We start from the raw sequence: 22,130 nt of genomic DNA, 5'->3' as shown, positions 1-22,130 counted from the left end.
TTTGCTTGGAAGCCCGCATTAAGTACTTATGAATGTTATTTGCATAAAACCTCTCTAATGTATCCTATCATCATCTGTTTGTGTTAGACAATTATACATTTATTATCAGTTGTGTCCAGACAAGACACAGATTACCCTGTTGGCAGGCATAAAACATAAATGTACATTCATCTAGTGTTACATTACACTGTGACAAAGAAGCAGCTGACAAAAGGACAGGCACATTAACACCAGTATGCAGCAGACAGCAGATATTCTGCCTGTAAATGCATTCATGTATTCATGTCATTTTTGTGAATGCATTCACAAAAATTACATATTATGGATCTCTTTAGTCAGAAAGCTTGACAACCATTACTTACATTTCTAGTTCGGAGGTATTGTTAACCATTCATTATGTACACGGCCAGTCCTGAAGCTTCTTACAGTCAATCATGTGATGCCTGTGCCTTCCAGAGCCGAGACAAGAAAGAAATACACTCTGATTTTTCTTCAAGTATACATCTGTTGCGGCAGATCTACCAGCTGAATAATAGGATTAAAATTCTCAGTAAAGAGAGCTGGGGAGGCACTAGGAGCCTTACATTATATGAATAGCAAACCAACAGAAGAACTCTCTCGAACGAGTGTTTGTTTTCCACAAAGAAGTTGGAAGATAATGAGAGGGATACGATTAGAAAGCTTGCAGCCGTCAGGAGAGGGCTTAAGCAGAAAGATGACGCCAGAGTCTTCAAAGAACATCTACAACAGTTCTGTTGTAGTGCGACTCATCTCACTCCCACTGAACCTTTCTTTCTTTTCCCATCAGTGACAGCGTCGGCCCTTCCGCTCGTCTCGTCCGCGGCCATTGACAAGAAAACACTAGACGGGAGAGATGAAGTGTCAAAGGAGCAGCAGCTTCACATGATGCAGTTTTATAAATATATTGAAAATGGAAATTTTAGGGTTATTCTGTTTGTATTATAAAAGATGAGTGCTTTTATAGAGAACACACATGAAAAATATGCTTGCTTTAACATCTTTCTGGTTAGGCCTGTGATTAGCCCTGATTTAGCTTGGAGTGATCAGCTAGTCAGATATGACTGTCTTCAGAAACTTAACATGTTAAAATCCATGTGAAGGCTTATGGGAATATTAAGACCACAGTGTACAGAAAGTCACTCTTACAGACCAGTATCTCAATTTTAACTCTAACCACCACTTATATCATATAAGATCAGTGGTGAGGACCCTCCTACTCAGAGCACAAAATCTTGTTAGTGAGGACGAGGATAGAGAGAGAAAGGTGCAGCATGTCCGAAGGTTAAAGGTCATTGACCAGGAGTCAGTCGATAGCTGGAGAAAGATCAAGGAGGACATTCACACCTGATGCCAAAAACCATTATGATCTGTTACCATCTCCCCCTCAACTACACCCACCTGTTATCACGTGACAGAGGTTCCACACTTCGGTCATGTGATTACAACTGGGCTATCACCATTACACCTGCGCAAACTCCATCTGCTGAGATTCAGTTTCCACAAGACCTTGAGATACAGTCTCGCCCTGCCAGGTCAGCCAGATCTCCAGTCGGCAGGAACAGCCGGATCCAGCCACCTGTATCTGTTCCTGTACCTGTTCTTTGTTACCTGTTCCTGTATTTTGAACCTGTGCCTGCCTGCCTGCCTCCTCTGTATGTGTGCAGTGAATTGACATAGTTGTGCTGACTGAATACAACTGTATTCCTGAACTCTTGTGGTGTGTTGGTAACACATCTGTCATATCTGATAGAAGCACCACAGCTTCAAATCCTGTGTGGCTTAATCATTACCAATGATTTCTTGGCTAATGTTAATAGGAGCAGGAAAGAGTAGTCGCAGTACAGCTACCGTAGCCATATCCATAGAATCATAGATTCAACCACAAATGCATCCAGAGCAATAACCATTTCCACAGTTTCACCCACCACAGCCAGGCAGAGCAGCTGCACTCACAGCCAGTGGCTGTATACTGAAAGGAGTAATGAACAATAAATGCATAATGTAAAGTGTCACATCATCTCTCCTTTCTGTGGTATCTGCAGAACGTTTCCCTAAACTGACAGTGTATTATAACTGGACTGGACCAACACACCAACTATTCCTATGGATCAGAGGGAATGCAAGGTAACGCAAATCCCACCGTGAGCCTTTGGGGGCTCCGTAAACATCTTCTTACAATGATAAGAAAACTTTTCTTGTCATGACGAGCTAATTCTTTGCAATGTTAAAACTATTGCCAGAGCAATGTATTTTTAAACACATCTGAATGAACTCAACAAGATTACTTTAGCTAGAGACATTTTGCTGTTGTTGTGTGTTGTGTTTGGTTAACCAAAGTGACATTCAAGGTGTTGCATTCTGTCATAATGTCTTCATTCTTCAATATCTTCTCTTATAGTTATCTCTGTTGTAGAGCTGCCTTCACTTCACCTCTCCCAGTTTTCACCCATTCATCCAGATGTTGGTTGGTGATGTGGCTGTTGACTAGAATCTTGCGCTTATTTCCTCCAAAACAGGAGGTAAATAACACTTGAAAATAGCGATGATATCACACCATGGCCTACATCACTACACGTAAGTGTTTATGTGTGCGTGTGTTTGTGTATCATGTGTATCTCCTACGTGCACACTCTACTGATTCATACTGAATGTGTGAATCAGGAGGCCTTCCATAATGTTTGCTTAAGCCCCACTGTAGGGCTATTGATGATTGGTGTGGAGTTATTCTGGCTTGTTGTGTGTGTGTGTGTGTGTGTGTGTGTGTGTGTGTGTGTGTGTGTGCGTGCACGTGCGTATGTGCATTTTCTGGGTCCTGATTAGAGTCCAAAACTGCAATGATTCACCAATGTACCTTTACAGACATCAGAAGCTAGCTAAGAATTTTATCATTGATCCAGCAGATGTCACACAGGAGAATGGTGTGAGTATGACGTGTGTTGGTGTAAACACTGTTAGAGTGATTATGGACCAAACTAAATCCAAGTCTAAAGAGCAGTATGTTCTTCCTGATTTAACAGGCCTCCATTTGTCCACAGAGGAGCGGGAAAATTTCCGGCTTTGCTTTATAAACCCAGTGCGGGAGCACTACAGACAGATTCCACCTAAAATGTACCAAGAGGTGAAGAGCTTGATTCAAGGTATGTTGGACTCTAACATCATTGTGCCTAGTTCCAGCTCATGGGCTTCCCCAATTGTGCTAGTCCGCAAGAAAGATGGAACACTTTTTGTGAGATTTTGCGTGGATTATGGCAAACTCAATGCAGTGACCCATAAAGATGCTTATCCTCTCCCAAGAATAGAAGAATCATTGGCAAGTGTGGGCAAGGCAAAGTATTTTCCTCCATTTGCTCTTGCAAGCGGATTGTCAGGTGGAGGTTTTCCCTGCAGAAAACAGCCTTCACTACACTTAAGGGTTTATTCAAATTTACCAGATTGCCCTTTGATCTGTTGAATGCGCCAGCTACCTTTCAAAGATTAATGCATACATGTCTGGGGGAACAAAATCTACAGTCTTAACTGATGATGTGATGATATACTCCCCAGACATTGATGCCCTTTTGTCTCATTTGGATTCAGTGCTTGACAAATTACATAAAGCCCAACAAATGTCGCTTCTTGAAACAGGAAGTGCTGTATTTGGGACACTGGGTTTCAGCGAGAGGAATTGCTATCCTGATCAAATGAAATGTATCCAGGATTGGCCTATTCAAACTACTGCAATCTTTTCTGGGTTTGGCGGGTTATTACTGCAGAGTTGTGAAGGACTGCTAAAATTGCAGGCCCAATCAAATGTTAGTAGGAACAGCTCAGAATCTAAGAAATAGGGAAAGCCTATGGCCCACTAAATGGAATCCAGCATGTGAAGATGCTTTCAATGCACTAAAAATGGCCCTAACCTCTAAACCAATCTTGGCTTATGCTGATTTTAACCTTCCTTTCATTTTGTACACAAATGCCAGTGATTGAGGTTTAGGAGCTGCATTTGCCCAAGTGCAGGATGGGACAGAAAGGGTAATTGCTTTTGCCAGCAGGAGCCTGAGCCCAGCAGAGAAAAATGATAAAAAAAAATAAAAAATTATAGCTCCTTTAAACTTTTGGCTTTTGAATTTTTGGCTCTGACATGGGCAGTAACAAAAAAATTTGCTGAGTATTTACATTATGCTCTACATATTTGTTGTATATACTGACAATAATCCCCTGGTGCAATTAAACTCAGCTAAACTTGGTAGTTTGGAGCAGAGATGGGCAGCAGCAAGTTTTCAATTCAAGGTTAAGTATAGGCCAGGACATATTAAGTGCAGATGCATTTTGCCGATTTCCACCAGATACAGCAGAGAACAGGTGGAAATTCCATCATTCGTGCACGTTGGCGCTCATGTGGCCAAAGCAATGTGTGTGGGAGCAGGAAAGGCCAACCAGGAGAACTTCCCAAACGCAACACTTGTGTGTCCTTGTTCCCTGAGCGCACACCAGCTCAGCGGTGAAGCCTTCAGGAGGAACCAACCTTGAGGAGAGTGTCATTTTATCTGCGGAGGGGCCATCGGCCCAACAAGCTCGAGAGACGGCAGGAGTGTGCCATACACTGCGAAACCCGAAGGAAGTCGACGCAGTGATTCAACTCCTGGTCCCTGAGGGTGAGCGACATTCTGTTTGGCAGTTATATCATATGCTTATATACACTTATATAATATGCAGGTCGCTGGGGCTGAGAAAATACAATATCATTGATCCAAAAGATTTTTTTTTGGCCTAATTTAAGCACAGATGTTACAAACTGGTGCTCTCAATGTCAAAACTGTGTCTTGCACAAGGCTGCTACTACTAAACAAGCCCCTTTAATCCCTATTAAGACATCTGCACCTTTGGAACTGCTGTCTGCAGACTTTCTGTCCATAGGTCATCCAGAAGACCCTTGTCATAATGTGTTGGTCATGGTGGATATGCTCATGCATGGACAGACCAAACTGCAGGACAACAGCTAAGGTACTATGGAACAAGGTAATTCAACCCTTTGGTGTTCCCAAACGATTGATGTCAGACCAAAGCCCCAATTTTGAATCCAGACTGATGCACGAACTATGCAAGTTGAATGGCATAATAAAAAAATCATACTACACCCTATCATCTAGCAGGAAATGGAGCCTGTGAGAGATTTAATTGGACTCTTTTAGGTTTGCTGGGCACCTTGGGTGAAGAAAGAAGGAACTGGTTTGACATCCTGCCCAAGATGATTCCGGTATATAATAATACTGTACACAACTCAACACGATATTCACCACATTATCTGATGTTTGGAAGAAATGTAATGTAATGTAAGTGTCTGTGTGTGGGGTGGAGGGATTTCTCCATTTGCTGTGAGCCAATGGCTATGATTCACTGGGTTGATTGAAGGCAGGTGTGTCTGGGTGGACTTGTGTTGTTATTCTGTGTGAAGGCCAGGGTCCGCTCCAGGCGCCATGGTCTGAAGGCAGAGGTGGCTTCCTGAAGGCTGAAGTGTGTTGCCAGCCTAGTCCATGGTGGTGGCTGAGAGAGGATTGCCATGGGGTGACATCTAAACAACCTGCTTCACAGCTTTGAACCTTTACCTGTGATATGGTCTTTTGCCCCTTGCTGAGACTGGTTGGTCAATGTAGTACCTGCAGGCCCACTGCAAAGAACTGCAATGGGTTTTTACAGTTTTTAGAAATACATATCAAAAGATGAAGACACTGAATTATAGAAGCAAGATAGCAACAAAGCGCTTGTGTGTGTGGCTTATATCTGGCCACAGGTTGTGTCCTACATCTTTAAACTTCCTAGGAGTCAGTGTACAGCCTGGATTCTTCTTCTAACAAGACTAAGAGACTACAGCGGCTCTGTGAGGTTTTACTTATGGTCAGTGGTGCTTTGAGCTAGATTCTAATTTTAGCATGCTAACAATTCCTACAGTGACTAAAATACTGATGTTTCCCATGTTTACCATTTTAGTTTAGCATGTTAGCATGCAAACATTTGCTTAGTAGCACTAAATGAAAGTATGTCTGAAGCTGATGGGAATGCCATTAGTTTCGCAGGTAGTGGTCCTAAATAACGAATCAAAAATTTAACCTAATGGTGGCGCTGGATGAAAAGTTGAGGGATCACCCAAGTTAATACAATTAATTCTGAGGTGGACATGTCTGTACCAAATTTCATGGCAATTTATCCAATAGTTGTCAAGACATTTCAATCATAACCACAAGTGTCAACCTCATGGTGATGCTAGAGGAAGTCATTGCATGTTTGAGATGCCCATTTTTATTAAGTAGTGTTCAAACATAAGAAAACATTAAATATTCAATATTCTGTAATGATCGGTAAGAAAAATTTCACAGGGTAGGCTGTAAGCACAGTAGACTATGCTTTGTGCTGCAGCCGGGGTGTCAGTATGATCTATTGCATGCCCTGTTGCCCTCAGTAAACTAAGCTATAGGTGTTCTCTTTGGAAAATGGAGGAAACTGGCAAGCTGTGCTGAACGGATACTCATAACATCAAATCATTTGAGAAGTAGCGTGAGGAAGCAATTTGGATTTGACACCATAGATGGAATATCATGGAAAAAGGTAAGGGTGTTTGCTGACTTTGTAAAAGGTAACTGCCTAAGAATAACGTTAGCTTGTCACGCAGCTGAGGCACCACGACTGAATGGAATTGTTTCAATTGTACCATGAAGTGTAGGATTAGGCTTTTGGGTGCAATTTGAATTAATACAAAGAAATTATGTGTGTGTGTGTGTTCTAATTTATTTCACCATGATTTTTTTTGCCTAACATATAATACATTTTAATGCTGTTTCATACTATTATATTCTCATAGGATGTAAATTACCTTATGTTTACAATCTTCTCAGATTTTTTAAATCTGCGCCTAGTTTGGAATTTTGAATGTTAAAGCATCCTTTTCCGACGAATATGTGCTCACACTGTTGAAACTGTCTGTGCTTGCACTCTGTTTGCCATTTGCTTTATATCATGTGTGCACGTGTGTGTGTGTGTGTGTGTGTCTCCAGTTTGGCACTTTTTTTCTCCATTGTTGCCCAACAACAGATGGTGTCTCCATGTGCTTCCTGTCCTCTCATCTTCCATTTCCTCCCAGCATGTTCTGCAGCACACTGCTGTGCCTTTTTTTAAAGAGATTTCACAATATTCTCCTGTCTCATCCTTGAGGGGAGATCGAGAGAGTTCAGACGCCGCTGGAGACTGGTAATCACCAACACTTATTTTCACAACAGTATGTCTAAAGGCTATATCTGTAACGCAGCAGCGTGCACCACAGCGGCGCTTTGTTTTGAAGTCTTTGACAATAACTGATCTATTCCTTTTGCCTTTGTGCATATATCAGCGCTGAAGCTGACAGTCGAAGCCTGAATACTGCTACTTCTGGCAGATTGCACTGAACAACTGGAGAAACATTTAAATCTTAAAAACATAACCAAGCATTTGCAATCAATCCCATTCAGTGGCTGTTTTTCATAAAAGGGATAGTTTATTCGTTTTTTCATGATTCTGAGCAGTTCAATGAAAAATGACATTTTTATATGAACCCCTTTATCAACCTGAATCCCCAATTTATTTCCCCTTACATATGTTTGAAGTTAGAAATCATTTTTGTCTCCACACTCTGTTTTACCTTGTGTATCTGCTTGTCTAATACTTAATGAAACTCTGACGCTTACACTGCATATTCAAACCGCGGACAACACGTTTTTCTTATGGATTGTCCTTTAAATCAAATATCTTTGTTCTAGATGTCTTTTGCTTCAAATTTCCCCCAAATTCAGCCTGAAGTATTTGATATCTTTGGTATCTTTTGAAACTTGGAAACCTTGCCTAGAATGTAAATTAAGCTTCTGTTGATTTGGGCAATGCTCGGCCACGAAATGTGTGCTTGTAATGATGGACAGAGCTGAAGAGCTTCCAACACTTCCACTCCTTCTTATGCTCTTGATTCAAATTATACTCACACAAATGCACGTCAAGATGGGCAGAATACAAAACGAGTTCTAAAGAGTTGTATATAATGCTGCATGAAGAAACTAAGACACATCCTCAGGTGATTAAAAACACATCTAATGTCAGTGGATCTTTCATAGTTCCTCACTGTCAGTTAAAATAGTACTTCTTGTTTCAGTACAACCAAAACATTATGTGTTTGACTCATGCAATTGTTAGTCCACACCTCACTCCCTCGTTCACTCATTCACTACTCCCTATATAAAAGACACTCGATCATTTACTCTATAGTAAGCAGTAAATTGTGTCACAAGCCACCCAATTCTTAGTTGCACATTCTCATGGCTGCTTTTGTTTTCCCTGCCACAAACTCACTCTCCTGTCACTTCAGATCCTGCCAACTCCCTCCTTCCATTCCCCATCACCTGACCTCCCCCGCCTACCAGCACACCAGTTCCCATTTTCCCCATCAGTCCTGGAGCGCTTTCTGGCCCGACAAAACGTAACATTAAGCGTTAATTTAAACGGAAACGGCGGTGCGTTGAGCACCCTGTTGTGTTACGCATGCATTGCACCTGTGGCAGCAGAGAAGGCCATTCTTTACTTTCTTTTCGAAGAATTTTCGGCGCCTGATGAAATCAGTTTAAATATGGGTTTAATACTACAAAATATGCTTGATGTTACAGTCAGTGCCCTTGTTGTCCAGAATAGCAGAACATCCCAAGCGAGTGAAGGGCTATGTGGAAACTGTGGTTCCTAATAGTGAGCCAGCGTTTGCCTCACATTTCAGGTTGACAAGGCAAACATTTCAGGTGAAGAAAAACCCACTTCAAGACTGTGTTATGATCTATATGAGCTCATTATTTTAATATGAGTATTAGGCCTCTCATTATTGCTGATTGTTGTGATATGATATTGTGCGCACTGCCTTAATACTGCAGGGTTTATGCGTCTCTGCTGACTGGGTAACACCTCTGACACACCCACCAAATGAGAGAAAACGTACATAATGCCTGTTGCACACCGTTTCACGGAAACATGACGTTCAACCCGGAAACCGTAGCAAAACGGTGCACACGTTTTCAGACCGAACATGCCCCTGCAGTATATACACCGGCCCATTCCCAATCACACTTTGCCAGATTGTCTATTGTGTTTACTGTTCTGCCTGCCTGCCTATTGGACCTTTGCCCCTCTGCCTGAGTTTGCCTGTTTTAGCTGCCTGCCTGGTTTTTGAACTTTGACTACGAATAAACGTGAACTTTTTACCTACCTGCCTGTCTCTTGAGTTGTGCATCTGGGTTCAAACCTGTTTCTCTGCTGAGCAATTATAAAATGACATTTTGGACTTTTATGAATCATCATTTTGCGTCATCACTGACAAGGTTAGAGCAGGGTTAGAACGCTAATTTTCGCAACTGTCAAATGAAATGTATTGTGGGTTGTCAGCAGAAAGTAGTGTACAGACATGGACACAACTTTTTCATTCCATTGTGGGAAGTTCTGAGGTCACGATTTATTACATACATTTCACACTCAGAATTCAGTCACTCAAATGATATCCAATTCCAAAGTAGGCCGTGATTGGCTAATTGCATCCCTACAACAAAACCCAGGAGGGTGCTACTTTCTAGTAGGTCACTCTTTATAAAGAGCTTATGTTGTAACTTATGGCTTTATTAACAATTCATAAGTCATTTACTAATGCCTTATAGATCAGTTACTGTATAAGCTATTAAGAAGAACAAGGTTTGGGTTGCCAGATTGTGAAAAAGCTCTTTGAGTGGCTGGACCATTTGACCATCAAAATCCATTTATTAACAACTTACTAACATTTACAACTGCAGACTTAATGAATTAAAAACCCTTTATTAATGACTAATGAACATTTATAACGGTATATCTGATGGCTTATTAGACAGTGAGAAATCCATTAGTATTTATTAAGGGATTTAAAAAGCATTTATAACGACATTAGTACCAAATAGAAAGGATAAACACCAGCCAAGGGAATTTTTCACAACATGGCAGCTCAGACTTTGTTCTTATAAATGCTTATAACTGATTTATAAAACCTTACAACCATTAATAAAGTTGTTAGTTGCAACTTATAAACCCTCTATAAAGGGTGCCTACTTAGAAAATACCCACTTCAAATTGGAGTCAGTCAAGCTGACACTTTGACTTGCAATCTGCAACGTGTTTAATGTCTGCATGTCAACCTATATGCTGTTTTTACCACCGTTGGCTTGGTGGTCGTTTCAGTCAGTTCATAATGGACGGCCCTTTACATTAGCAGCATTAAGGCTGTACTTTACATGGGTCACTGTGTAGTCTTTAAAAGACACACTGTTCTGCATGAAAACTCCTGACTGCAGGCTTTTCAAACAGTGCTGCAGCTCTGCCTCAGTCTCGATGACAGGCTGAAACTGCAGTTAGTTTTGGTTTCGGGGGCTTTCCCTGCTTTATGTCTTGTGGTAGAAACTGGAGCTGAGACAAAAAGTCCACTTCTGCTTTCTGCTGTGCAGAAAACAGGAACTTATATATACTTATAATATATAATTTTTCCTTACCTGTTACTGCCCCACTTTCTGACCCGGAAAACTTTCTGCAGCCAGAGAGAATGTAGCCTGAGATACTGAATGTCACACACACACACACACACACACACACACACACACACACCTGTTCACAGCGCTATTTAGGCTTTCCGGACAGACTTTTTAGAGACACAGTGATATGCAATAACCAGTCTAGTGAAATCTTTATTAGACACAACTCAATTTTATTCAACCTTGAGTTCAGTCAATCATAACATCTTATAGGTTGGTAACTGAACCTGTGCAGCAGTGATGTATGACTGTAAGCAGTGTTACTATGGCTCCATCTGGTGGGAAGAGTATGCACTGCACATTTTACACAATTCTCTTGTAAGCTGTACATAAAAGTACAAGATGTATGTATTGTATGTTTACATTTGTACTTTTATTTTCTATTTTATAATAAAGAGTACATCAAACTTGGTAATTTGCTATACCTTTAGATACTGTATGTGCAAAAGCTAAGTAAGCACAATAAGTCACAGAAAACTCCAGTGGTAACTGAAAACAAACTGGATAATTGAAGCAGTGACAGGATACAACACATAGGAACAGAATATAATAGCAGTAGTACATACAAGGAGTAGAAAAATACAGTACATGCAATAAAATATAAATATAGAAAAACATAACAGTTTAAAATGCATACAATATAATATAAATATAATGTTTTGTGTGTCTTCAGTGGTTTGGGGTCAATTTTTAGTAATGTTGCGATTCTTTTTAGTTGTTTCGCATCTCAGTCACGTGATAACAGGTGGTCGTATATGAAGGGGTTTAGACAACATTGTGTATAGACAAACACTATAAATACTTTTAATGGACTCAAATAGGCAATATTCAATTTATAGATGTCTATGTACATCACGAGGTACTGACCGTAAACATGCAACATCCCCGGTTCAAATCTGGCCATGGACCTTTGTCGCATGTCATTCCCCATCTCTCTCCCCTAATTTCCTGTTGTCTCCATACAGTATTCTCTAATAATGGCATAAAATACCCAGAAAAATATTTAGAGGAAGTAGTCATACAGATTCACAGTGAACATGACCATTTACAGATGGAGGACGCTCATATATGCAGAGAAAATATCATTTATGTAATTCAGAAGTAACTATTAGCTACTTGATGGTGATCTACACTATTCAAAAAAAAAAAACAGTATAATGCATGGCTGGCATGATTTCTAGTGTTTATGAACAGAAATCACATCCTACATTTCAGGCTCTGAATAAACTGTTTATATGAGTTTCAAGTCTGTTTTTGTTCCCGATCTTACTGCTGCCATCATGTACAGTATAGGTACAGTATCGTGAGCTCTACTGAGTACACTGACCAAACAGATTTCACACAGAATTATTCCCCTTTAAACAGCCATATCCTCCCTTCCTATGTATTACAGATTGTATATTTTTAGTTCTAGAATAGCAGACAACACCCACTGTTTCTGCTTCCTCTGTACGTCTTTCCTCCTGCTACTTAACATGCCAAAGAACACACACACACACACACACACACCAGGTTACAGCATAATGACACATATAGGACCACTGATTCCTTACATGTAGTCAAGTGAGTTTCTGTTGATTGCCTTTGGATAAGTTATGTAGATGGACAGGTTTGAATACACATTTGCGTAGTTACAGTCTCAGAGAAAGAATAAAACTGTCACATACTCTCAAGTGTGTGAGTTGTGTCCCTGCTCCAATGGGACAGCCATGACTAAGGTCGCTGGTTCAGGGAAACCGACCAATCAGAGATGTGCCGCTCCCTATTTCCTGTCCCGAATGGCAAGCATTCCCCAGCAGTTCAACCAAGGATGTCAGAGGAATTGCACAAATCCTTCAGTTGATACTTTCATAACTCTTTATTTACACAGGCTGCTGGCCACTTACATCAAGTTAAATTTAACATTGTTGATGTCCTTTTAATGGCACTGAGAATGGAGACACCATTTCGCAAATTGAAAGAATGAAAGCAGGCCTGTGGTAATGTACTGTAAATCTGTGTGTGGCCAGGCTGGCTTCTCTAAAGCTCTATTGACATTCGATAATTTGAGTGAAGACATCTGAATTCTTTTGCAGGATTTTAAGAAAGAGGACTAACTTCCACAGTGAAATGCTTAATAGTTCAGTTTTACTTGTGTGTATGAAATGTCAGTTTTACACGGAGCAAATTGTGCTTGTTTTGGTGTTGCACCTAGGATTTTAAAACACGCATTCAGATGCTGAAACAATTTCAAAGCAATTTCCTGCTTAAAACTAGAAATACCACATATTATGACCCCAAGAGGGTAAAAACCACATTAGTAGGGCAAGAAGGTAAAAAATGTGGTTTAATCCTCCAACATTTCTTCTCACAGAAAACAAGGAGACACACTTAGAAGTCGAATTTGTAATGGAGGACTTACATTAACTTATTTCGGAAGTAAAAATATACCTGCTCCATTCAGTATCCTTGGTTTTTGGTTGGGGAATTGAAGTTAAGTAACCGTAACAAAATGTACCAGATAAATTATATTATGTTTAAAAGTATATCTGTATTCTGCACTGAAATGTGAATTGACACAAAAATAAAAATAGAATGTTCCTCCCCAGCTGCTAGTTGAGTTCCTGAGCCAGACAGTGCAAACAGTCCCACTCCCGGCCACCAGGGGGCGGACGCCGAGAGTGTAGGATGTTTACATTTCCTGGAACTCAGAGGTCAAAGGGCAACATTACACCTTGCATGAAGTTAGTTGATAGTAATGTTAAAATTGTTTAACACATTTAAGACCTAAGAATCTGTCTGAAACAGAAAACAGTGTGAAGTAGCACAGATAGTGCATCTGGACATGGTTTGCTTTTGAGAAGACAAGTTAATTTTACACCAAAATTTGATGTTGAAATTTCTGCGTTCCATTTTGTAAAAACTGTACTTAAACAGTTAGTTCAACCAAATTAAGTTTAAAATATGTAATACTTTCAGACATATCTCTCTCTCTCTCCGCACTGGTTACCAACCATTTAGGTCTGTGAGCCTAAAAACGAAGCAATGTCTACTTGCGACCACTTGTTATAGGTTGCATATGCCTATGAGTTTTGACCAGCATAATCAAAGTGATTTATTTCTAGTTTTATCTGTTCAATTTTTATAGGCCTAAAGAAGTCAAATAATTTAGTAATAAAGATCAAAACAAATATTAGAGAAACTTTTGAAAAAGTAAACAATTTTATGTAGCAGAAATAGTTTTTGTCTGCTTCCCTATCCTGTCAATCTTCTTGTGACTCCTAAGATTTATCTAGCGACCGTCAGTTGGGTCCCGACCCCCAGGTTAGGAACCAGTGCTCTAGAGAGGTATCTAGCCATGCCAAGATAGTTTTATTTGCCCAGGTTTTGAAATATTAACAATGGAGTTGAATGGAATTTTGTTTGAAGTGCCCGTCACATTATAAAATTACATTAAAAAAACCAAACTTTTGTTTTTGGAATATGTTGTCAACAGTTTTTATTTCATCTATTTCTTCAGTAGAAAGTCATCTGCTGTTTACAGAAAGACACATTGCTGTTTCTATGGATTTTTTCCAATGCTGTGAGCACCACGAATGAAATATCTAAAAACCAGAAAAAATAGCAGCACAACTATCTGCATGGTTAGATACCACTAGAGGTAAGAAAGTGAAAGTGTTTTTTGTTTTGTTTTATCGGGTGACTTCACCCTTTAAAAAAAAAAAAAGAAAAAAAAAATTGGTAGCAAGTTAACACTATTAAAGTATAACATCACATAAATTCTTGGTATGACATTACTTTCATTGTTGCCAAACAGGATCATCACTAAGAATACCATAAACCAACACACCTCTAGACTAAATGTACATTTCTGAGGCAGATTATTTCTTTTCAAATGAATTGATATGGAATTTTGTTCCGTCTAAATACTGTAGGAGCAGCAAATATACTGCTGCATCATAGGCTGCTTGGTTTGACAGCCTCTTTGAATGTAGAGGAGCTTTTGAGAGCTGAACTGTCTATTTCCTGGGTTTTCCAGCACCAAGGAAGGAGCGCTGAGACTGTTTAGACAGAAACTGCAAGACGCACAGCATGTTTTCATTCATGGCATGATGAATGTGGGGGCCCCACCCCCACAGCGAGTCTGTAATATTAGAATGCTTCCTTCCTTCCCTGTCTGTGGTCCTGTAGTGTATGTTACACCCACTTCCCTTCAGCTCCGACTGATGGAGGGGGAATCAAGGGCAAACCATTCAGGAATGGCCGTTTTTGTCTCCTCACCCATATCTTCTTCTACCTTCTTCTCCCTCATTCTCACCTCAGCTGCCTCACTTTATCTTGCTCCTCTTTCCCTTTATCTTTTTCCTTCCATTTCTTTCCCCTCCTCCCCTGTCCTCGTCTCACAGGAGACGATGACGCCGCTCCCATCCATTGGGAACTGAATGGCCTGAATGGAAACAACTATCACTGCCAGCCGTTTTTCCCTGGAATCACACTCCTTTTCCTCCCTACAGTTTTTCTATGATTTTTTTGCTTAGTGCCAGTGGTACATATTTACTTTTGCTATGAATTGAGTCATCCCCCAAGTTTTTGTCACTAACAGCCATACAACTTGTGCCTTTTCCCAATTTTGAAAGGCACAAGTTCATTCAAGCAGCATTTATTGTGGCTGTGATTGGGGCAATGAAGGTCACTTGGACTCGTCACACGCTGAAAAGGTTGGTAACCACTTACTTAAACCAAAATATTTCAGTTAACATTCGCATGACTGCGATTCATCCCAGTATGAACAACCATGTAAAGTTAATAGTGTTAGGAGCCATCTTAAGCCCTTGACTTTCAAAGTAGTGTATTCTGAGTAAATGTAAGCATGAGCTGCCATTTGTTTTCAAGAGTGACCTAGTGGTTAGAGACTGAGTTTTAAAGAAAAACTGCTGTGTACTACAACACAGGTTTCATTTTTGTGGCTTGTGCCAATGGTTGTATCGGTTATGATAATATTGTACTCACCGGTGGCGGCCAATACAGAGCACACGTGTGGTGCATCAGAGTCAGAAAGCTTAATAAATTATTATTATATATTTGAAATGAGCAACTTAATGAGCTTTTAATATTACTTCAAATGAAGTTATACAGTATGAAATAAACCTCCAAACGATTGGCTATTTTGTATTCTCTTTTGCCGTCCAATACACACTAATTCAGCACTAGCTTCCTCCTGATCCCACCTCCATTTAATACAAGTAAATGGGTGTAAAAAGAATCCAATAAAACCTTGGGATTCATGAATGATTGGCTGAGTAGCCAATCAGGACCTTACACAAGGAAGGCTCTCTGTGTTTGTATTTAACGCGCTGTCAATAATTGTTAAAGAAGCAGAGACTTTTAGCCCCTTTGTTTCACTTTTTTTAAGAAGTCTAAGAAGTATTAATTAGGTCTAGAATTTGTGTTATCAATACGAAGGGGGCACATAGTCATACTTTGAGCTCTGACTTTAATCAACTTCTTCCTGTTTACATCAAGCTGTAGTACAGCTGCCCCGCAGGACACACCTACATATAGCCATTACCACAATATTAGCCAGCTCCACTGGTCTAGTCCAGCAGATGGCAACAATGTGACAAAAATTCAAGCAGTCAATGGCAAGATGGCATGATAAATGCAAGTATGTATGTCTTCGATAGTTCAACAACGTTACGAGTGTGTAAGCACTACCTGTAGCCCCACCCAGGTAAATAACCACCAGCCGCCACTGGTACTCAACAAATCAATTGCTGAGATCTCGGAATGTGGAGTTATCGCTCAAAATAGGTCCAATGGGGCAAAACACCCGAGTGGCACACAAGCCATTTTAGTCACATTTATTTGGAAGAGAAAATGAAGGCAAACTGTACAATTATTACCCCAACTGTCTGTTGCAAACATCCCTCACAGCTTACAGCCCGACTTCCTTCTTCAACTTTGACCTACCGTATAGGCTATTGGCCGTAGTTGTGCGCGCTCAAGGTTTCGCTGTGCAATTACAGATTATTAGGCTTTACAAAAGCGTTCACTCTCGGTTTTACCTCCAAATAACGTGGTAGCTAATCTGAAAGTCATGCTTGTTGTCCCATAGGATTTGTAGCTGTGTCGCCTTGTTCCGAGATGACAGCAATTACTTTAGTTAGTGCAATGGCATCATAACCGATAGAACCAATGGGAAGAGGTACGGCAAACCCAGGTTGTAATAAACTGTAGTTTTTCCCCATTAACCAAATCATTTTTTATGTAAGGTATTATTCATGTAACCATTCTTTAAATCAACCGTCACTATACTTGCACATACGTCAGGTCAGTGCACTTCACACGCGTTATGTGACGGCATACAGCAGGTGAAGTGTAGCGATGGTACTAGCAGTTGGCTGCTGCAAACATCCGACTGAAAGCCCCAGAACCTAACACCAGCTTCCAGTCAAGGATGTTTACAGTAGCCCTGACTGCCAACCGGCCTGGAGAGGATACAGCACCTATGAACACACACACACAATCCATGCACACATGCAGGCCTGCACTACACTGTTTAGTCGAACAAGTAAAGATGTCAAGCATTGATGTGCGATAATTCCACCTGTTGAAATAAAAAAAGTAGTTACACACAGTCATCTGATTATCTTATGATTACAGACTATAATAGAACTAATAAATATATAACAATACAAGAATGGATACACACACACATACAGTATCGACATAAGGGCACAGAATTACAGAACTCTACTAGATGATTCTAGCTTCTGTCCCACTGCCAACTTGGACTCAAAGAAAACACTGGTGACTTTCCTCCACAGCTGACGCCTGCTGTCTATTCTTATTCTCAAACTTGCAGACGCCTGCTTCTTGCTTGAGATCCATAATCCATCATCACACAAAAGTATGGGATGACTGTAAAATTCTACTGGTGCTGTCCTTAACAAATCTGACGTACTGTACCTTTTAATGTAAGGCTTCACCTTACATTTCAAAACCATAATATATACTTTTTTACTTTTGTTTTGTAGTAGCCTTTCTATCCGTTATTTTTTCTATTTAAAGTAGTAGAGTAGTAAAGGAGCTTTTGTTTACTTTAAATTCATGTATATCTGAGTAAATGTAGGTAAGTGTGTTTATATATTTGAATGTCTTTGTGTGCATATATCTCTTATGATAAATGTATTTTCTAAATGCCATATTTCCGTCATATTTTCTACATTGTTTTTGTTCGTTTGAGGTTTGACTGCCGCTCTTAATTATGACATCTCGTTGTGTCCTCTTCTTCTGCAATGGTTTAATTGGCACCTAACTGGAGAGTTAGCACCACCAACTGTTTATCTTGATGAACCAACTCCTAATGTTTGCATAGCGGTAGTTGATGGAAATGCAAATTAATTTGCATTTTCTTTTTCTGGAAATTCATTTAAAATGTGTGCTACATTTGGATGGAAACCTGGCGCATCTAATCTAAACAGGCAATTAAGCTAGCAGCTAGGCTAGGAATGATATGTTAATGTTAGCTAGCAAACAGTTTGTTCAGGTTTTTCCAAAAGGGACTACATTTGTAGCTACCATAATGAGGACTAAAAAGGTTAGGGCTTAGAAAATTTGCAAGGCTATGGAGCTAAGGAGCTAGAGCTAAACATACACTGTAGAATATTAACAGTTTAGCATCTTTTGGTATTAACCCATGGATGTCAATCTCTGTCCAACTTTGGTCAAAAGTAAGAAAATCTGGGTGGAGCTGAGGAGGAAAAAGTAAGCAGCAATCACCGCAGTTGGGACACCTGTCAATCAAGCACACTCACTTCAAAACATACTTCATTTAAAAAGGGGCAGTTCACCTCAAAATCAAAAATACATATTTCTCCTCTTACCTGTAGTGTTATTTATTCAGTTTGTTTTGGTGCGAGTTGCCGAGTTTTGGAGATATCAGCCGTAGAGATGTCTGCCGTTTTTGAATATAATGGAACTAGATGGCACTCTACTTGTCGTATAGGAACTATTTTCTTTCTACCGATAGTTCCTACATGAAACTGCTCACAACAAGGTCTGTGGATTATCTTGAGTAACCGGGTCATGATTTCTGGAAAGAGACGTTGCTGTTAATTTTTCAAATTTATTTTTTTTTGGCACTTTGAGCGCCACAAGCCAGTGCTATATAGTTCCATTATATTCACAAACGGCAGACATCGCTACAGCTGATATCTCCAAAACTCGGCAACTCACACCAAAACAATCTAGATGGATAAATAGCTAAGAGGAAAAAAAATATATTTTTGATTTTAGGGTGAACTGTCCCTTTAAGCCTTAATACCTCCTTAACAGAACTCTGATTCTCAACATTGCCACCAACGCACAAACTACATTTTGTTTACAATTTACATTTTGAATTCCAGACTTCAACTATCAGTATCTTTCTTTTCTCTTGAGACGTAAGAGAATCATCGGTGTCTTGGTTTTTCTTTTTTTTCCGTACTGCTTTTTTAAACAAGGAATTAAAAAGGAAACACACACATATACAACTGTGACTAAGGTTTGTGCTGATCAATTTAAAAAGATACAAAAAAAAATAATAATTAACTCTCAAGGTATGTGACATAACTGCAAAAGTCTATGAAAACCACTGATGACAGGGCACTGCAACACAAAAGCAGAACATTGGTGCACGAGCCTCACTGGCACTGTTCACATACACTACAGTGTTCGAGAGCAGCCTTCATTCTGTCTGTTTTACAGTACAGACTCAGTGCTGAGCAGTGACCAGCAGAGTTGATGGTTTCTACTATGTTTTCTTTCCCTGGCTTTGTTGTCTAGTAAGCACTCTATCAGGATGTGACATTCCACATTCTTAACTCCCAACCCACACACACACACACACACACACACATATTTACCATGTAAACACAACCCAGCCCGTCTGTTTAGCCAGCATACGCACTCCCACAGCTCAGCATACGTACGTACCACACACACACACAGACACACACACCTAATTACTTCTTCACACGCGAATTAATGTGGAGGACTCCCATAGTGCCCTTTCTGACCCTGCTCCCCCAACCCAAACGCTCACTTCCTGTTTCTTCCTCTATCTGCATTTCTCATCCACGTTCTCTTTATATTAACACACACACACACGCACACACACACACACACACATATACATACAAAAAGTGAAACTGCATTGCCCATATCACACCTTTGGCTGTCGTGCTGTGTGGCTGGACTAATTTAAATGCTTAAAAAGGATGGCAGGATGGCATGGGCCCCATAAGTGAGCCTTCGTCATTTTGAGTGTGTGTGTGTGTCAGAGAGAAAGAGTGCGACTTAGAAAGACAGCACAGTGCATCTGTAAGAGTTTGCATGTCTTTGTGAGCATGTGCGTGCGTGTGTGTGTGTGTGTGTGAGTGAGAGAGAAAGAGAAAGAGGAAGAGAGACTGTATGTGTGTGATAGAGTTGGAGAGTGAAAGAGCAAGAGAGCATGTAATCACATGTGTGTCCTGTGCTGAGATAAAGACAGGAATGTCATTTCTCCCCCGGTTCCCTCCCGCTCCTTCACTAACAAAGAACTGAAGTGTCAAGCTAACTGTAAAGAAAGCAACGCTTTTTAACCAGCATGTACTAAAATGAATTAAACGTGAACTGCAAAGCCACTTTGAGCTCCTGACATTTGCTACTACACAGGATCGGATGTAACTGTTCTATTTTAGCTGACTGACTATGTAGAATCCTGGCTAGGAAGTTCGAGGTAAAAGGTTGGTGAGAGCATGTCATTACTGAGCTCAGTATATTGCTCACTAGAGACGTCCCGAGCCGATCCTAAGTATCAGTATCAGTATCAGGGCAGATCCAGGCATTTTTTAAAAGATCAGTATTGTCTAAAATAAAGCTGATCAAAATCTTTCTTTCTTCACTCTACTGTGTTTTGTCCACCTCACCCTGCTACGTGTTGCAGGTGCAAGTGACCCTGTTCTGACACCCAGGTTGGCAAAATAACATTACACAGATTCTCTTTTTTTTTTTTTTTTTTTAAGCTGGCACTGACCGTTGCTTTCACCGCTTAAACTGACAAACGTCACTAACGTTGTAAATTCCATGAGTTACCTGATGGCAGACCAAACTTTGTTCCGAAATTAACGTTTAACTAATGAAATCAGTGTGTGTTTAATGAGATCAAGGGCGAGGCAACGGCATGAGTTTAGCATTGTTTCTCAACCTACCTAGTCCACATCTTATTCTGTAAATGATCCAAGTCATCTGTAGTGGTTGAGGTCATCTGTAACAACAAAAGCTGTCAGATAAAGGTGAATATCAGGAATAGGAAAGTCTTTTTTTTTGCTCATACAACAAAAATGCTGTGCCCTTTAAATAAGTAACAAGACTAAGAGTCTACAGTCATGCTAGCAGCCCTGTGAGACTGTAATTATGCTTAGTGGTGCTTTGAGGTTGAAATAAGTGTATTTCCCAAAATGTCAAAGTATTGCTTTAAACACACTGCCAATCAGTGAAACTCGCCATGATCTCATTGCCTTTCCAAGATTGGGTAAACCAAATTTTTCTTTTGTATTTCTTTGAATTATAAAAGCAAAATATCATCATTGCTGCTAAAGCTTGGGGATTCCTTTGCTGACAGGTTGTGCAAAAAGAAAACAAAATAGAACACAAAGAAGTACACAAAAATGCTTCTTTTTCTGTGTTTCGGCCCTCCGTCCACACTAAGCCAGAGTTTCTCTCACCTAGAAACAGAGCTTTTGGAAAACGCTCCCCAGAGTGGATAAATCTGAAAATGTAAATCTTATGGAAGGTAAACAGAACTTTTGGAACACAATGATGTAAGCTTGCCCACTGTTGTCTCAGTGAACGGACATCTTTACGAAAACAAAGGGAACAAAATACTGTGGACGCACATCGTGCGCACACATAAACAGCAGTTTCAAAGTCAACCAGCTTAATACAGACGTCAGATACCTTTACTTGTGCACGTTTTTGATCAAGCCTTAGCAAAACTTTAGTTTTAATTGTTTACTGTGTGTGGACCTCTTTCAGTATTTACTTCACTTCTGTGACTCAAACTTTCAATCTGCTTCCACTCCAGTACAAAGTGGCAGAAAATCAGAGTTGAAAGGTTCTAACTGAAATTACAAACCTCTGCTATGCCCTTGAAGTAATCCTTGGAAGCCTTGAGAGCCCTTGACTCTTGGTCCTGTACGGTCTTAAATGCACTCAATTCCAGGCAGTCTATTGTAAATAAGCCTAATGGATGGTTTGACAATGCAGAGCAGAGATAATGCTTCAGGAATGCTACTTATCCAACAGTACATGTTATTTAGCTCTAATTATATGACCGCGTGTTACTGCAGTCACACTATGTCTGCTTTATAGTACGTCTCTATTACTGTCCATGTCTACACAATCCAGAGTCTTTTTGGAGAATAACAAGATGCTCATGTGCAAGTATGCATGTGTGTGGACTGTATGTGTGTGTGTGTGTGAACTTATGGGTACTACTCTCCCTCTGCTTCACTCTCTCTCACT

Source organism: Siniperca chuatsi, linkage group LG11, assembly GCF_020085105.1.
Source record: "Siniperca chuatsi isolate FFG_IHB_CAS linkage group LG11, ASM2008510v1, whole genome shotgun sequence".
In the NCBI taxonomy this organism is placed as follows: domain Eukaryota; kingdom Metazoa; phylum Chordata; class Actinopteri; order Centrarchiformes; family Sinipercidae; genus Siniperca; species Siniperca chuatsi.
Note: the sequence above shows the minus strand (reverse complement) of the source record.